At 35.5% G+C, this 3483-nt stretch overlaps 1 long non-coding RNA gene across 1 annotated transcript in view; it reads right to left on the bottom strand.

The window, feature by feature from the left end:
* The window catches only part of LOC307022606, a 43266-nt gene extending 43026 nt beyond the window's left edge, over positions 1-240 (bottom strand). The window contains exon 1 of the long non-coding RNA XR_013803453.1: positions 1-240. This exon is cut by the window's left edge and continues 147 nt beyond it. This is a non-coding gene — a long non-coding RNA (uncharacterized lncRNA).
* Positions 241-3483: the final 3243 nt, after the last annotated feature.

Below are 3483 nucleotides of genomic sequence, written 5' to 3'. Positions count from 1 at the left end.
TCGGTTAGGCTCGGTTCTGCTCGGTTCTGCTCGGCTCCACTGCCCATGACTGCGTATACTTCCCCTTCTGCTCCTCAGCCAGCAGCTATACTGTGTTCCTGCCTTTTCATTATCTCATGTCCATGTGACACAGCCTCTGTCAGTGGAAACTTAAAGGGACCTCCCACGTGATGGTGCGCGTTCACGCCGGGCACACGTCCCCTTAGAAATAAGATGTTACGCCTCTAATAAAAGTCAACCTTCAGACTGCTGCTACCCTGTTCTTACCGGAACCATAATGAGGAAGAGGAGGATGATGCCCTTACTGTTGAAAATGAAGATGACGATGTTTACAGTCATGAGGAGGATGGGGATAAATGAAATACATGTTAGTGCTGTGATGACAGTGGTGAACATAAAATAAATAAATTTAACCAAGAACAGTAGGTTATTTAAACACATTTATATTCAGATTCACATTAATAATACAACATATAGTCAACAAATAATATATCACAAAGGCTTATTATTATAGGTTAAGATCAGAGGTGGGAGAAGTACTCAGATCTTGTACTTGAGTAAAAGTAGAAGTACTCAGAGTGTAGGAATACTCTGTTAAAGTAAAAGTCCTGCATTCAAAATGTCACTCGAGTAAAAGTAGAAAAGTATTATCATCAAAATATAGTGAAAGTAGCGACAGTAAAAGTAGTCATTGTGCAGATTGGTCCATTTCAGAATAATATATATGATATGTTTTATAATGATTGATCATGAAAGTGTTCTCAAAGCTGGTAAAGGTGCAGCTAGTTTGAATGACTTTGTATACTGCAGGGTAGCTTGTGGATTTACTCCAGGTGGAACTAAAGTCTGATTTAACACTTGATTAGATTTCACATCATTCATCCACATCTGTAAAGTAACTAAAGGTATTAAATACATGTAGTGGAGGAAAAGTACACCATTTAACTCTGAATTGAAGTGGAGTAGAAGTACAACGTAGCATAAAATGGAAATACTCAAAGTTAACTACAATCTACGAAGACGATGAAGATGTTAGGTGCAGGTGTTGATGAAAGGGATGAAGATGGAGATGATTAAACTTCTTTGTTGTCTTTTCCTTTCTTTTGAAATGAGATCATGCTGTGTGTGTGTGACATCACAGGCTGACTAACACTGTGGGGAAACACAGCTGATCTCATATCAGAGAAGGACTGACGGACAAAGACAGACAAATCCTCCTTGAAACCTACGCAGATCCTATACATCCTATAATATAATAATGGGTTAAAAATGTTAATTAAGTAAAAGTATTATTTGTTGAAAGTGTTGTCAATGTATAGCATGTTGTATGCTAAATTAGTTAATGCGGCTTAAATAAGGATAATACTGTCAATATTTATTGCTTCCCTTTTTACTACTTGTCTTCTTTAATGAAGGTGCCGTTGGAGTTTTCCGTGATGATCATCTCTCTTGTTTACAATCAAGAAGATGACCTTTGTGTGCATGAGGACTCATCACAGTTCATTAGAAAACATTACTCAATACTAAAAGCCCTGTGAGAAAACCAATTACTTAAGTATTATTGAGAGGTTCAGTTCTACAAAAACAATCACAACAGTTCAATCGAATTCCAATCTGATATGCACAACAAAAACATGTTCAGATTTACGTGATCGGACATAGCCAGTGTAACTCTGATGATAAAACCATTCTCGTATTCTCAGTGTCTGGGCTTACATCCTCACTAATGAAACTTGACGAGCGCCATTCAATTTGCAGTAAGTGAAAGCAGGACTGTGCCAATGCTGGGCGTTCACTCGGAGGAAAAACACCATTATCATTCAATCCACGTCAGCACGAAGAGGTCCACCCGCAGATGATTCATCAGATATTATATAAATAACACATTTTTAAAAACCAGGGAGGGTCAGGCTGTAACTGTGTTTTTTCCCACTTCCTCCAGGCGCCTTCACTGCTCTGGTTTAACAAGCAATGTGGCTTCTACAATTAATGATGTTATTGTCTTGATATTAGCAAGATTCCTAACCTAAAAAGTGGATATTTTATATTGTGTTTGTCATTACTGATCATTTCATCCTGTATTAATGTATTTTTTTTCTTGCTGTCATATTTCCAGTACCTGCATTACAAGTTAAAATGAATAAGTAAATTATAATACAGATTATAATAAGGCAGAGTGGTTAAGATATTGTACATTTGAATCTTGAAAGCTTGTTACTATTGGTCTATATATGCATTAACATTTTGTATTGGACATAGGGCATCTGATACATAATCAAATAAGGGAGAATTCAAGCAGAGCATAAAGTGAGTATTGTTCGACTCTATAATACATTTCGGTAAAAGAGGTCCTTTTAACTGGAATAAAGCTACATTACTCATCGGATGATTCATCCACCCTGTGAATTGTCGTGAAAAACTGAGATCACACCGAGGTGATTCTGAAAAGCAGACTACTCTCTTTGTTTCAGAAAGAAACCACTGCAATGTTTAACAAGTCATTGATTTATGACTGTAGAGTACAAAAGATCTAATATTTAACTTTATGACATTACAAAACAGGGCACAGCAAGACAAGATATTGGACATCTTAAAACAGGGCTTTATATGATAAACAACAGGACAAAAACAAGGAAATTCAGCCTCGGGAGGACAGGAGAGGACAAAGGAAATTAAAATGTCACGCAAGCAAAGTAAAGTGCATGTTTGAAGACACAAAAAGGCCAAAAATAAAACAAAAGAGCACACATTGTTACCAACATCAACATGAGTAACAATGAGTGAGAAAAGTAGTGTACCCCTTTCACCGACAATGCAAAAATGTACAACTAAGTATGTGCGTTGGATAAACAAATAGTAGTTGTTAAGATGTATAGAGAAATACTATTTGTGTTATATTTCACTAACTTGTTTTTGAGACCAAGTTGTCATTTGTCAAAGTTAGATGTGAAGACTTAATCTTAAGCACCGAAGACTTCCTTAATTATATCCCAATTTATTAGGGATAAGGAGTACCTAAGATATGCGTATATTTTTTCGGTAGTCATGCCGTTAAGTTATGGTTTTTGAAAACATATGATATATTATGCTGCATTTGAAACATTCGGCTTAGTAACTACATTATATTGCATACTCAATTGCATGCAAAACCAAACAGGGTGATAGTTTGATTGCAGATGTTTTTTTGTACAGTTCATTTTATATTTAGGGAAAATTCATGTTTATAAAAAAAAATGGGCTGACTCCAAACCTAATTATGAAAAAAAATGTTTTACCAATAATTACATAAAAAGGCTATCAAAAGTAATTGTGTATTTAACAAATAGTTAATCAGATTTTTTTCCTATACAGTATATACGATATTCATATATGTTCTTGAATAAATAAAGGTGAAAAAACAACAACAACAACAACAACAACAACAACAACAACAACATCAAACAGGGTGTACTGTCTCTTTAAGAGCTGTCAGTGCCCGCTTCT

The sequence above is a fragment of the Notothenia rossii genome, assembly GCF_949606895.1.
Source record: "Notothenia rossii genome assembly, chromosome: 10".
In the NCBI taxonomy this organism is placed as follows: Eukaryota; Metazoa; Chordata; class Actinopteri; order Perciformes; family Nototheniidae; genus Notothenia; species Notothenia rossii.
Note: the sequence above shows the minus strand (reverse complement) of the source record. Positions and strands in the feature narration are given on the sequence as shown.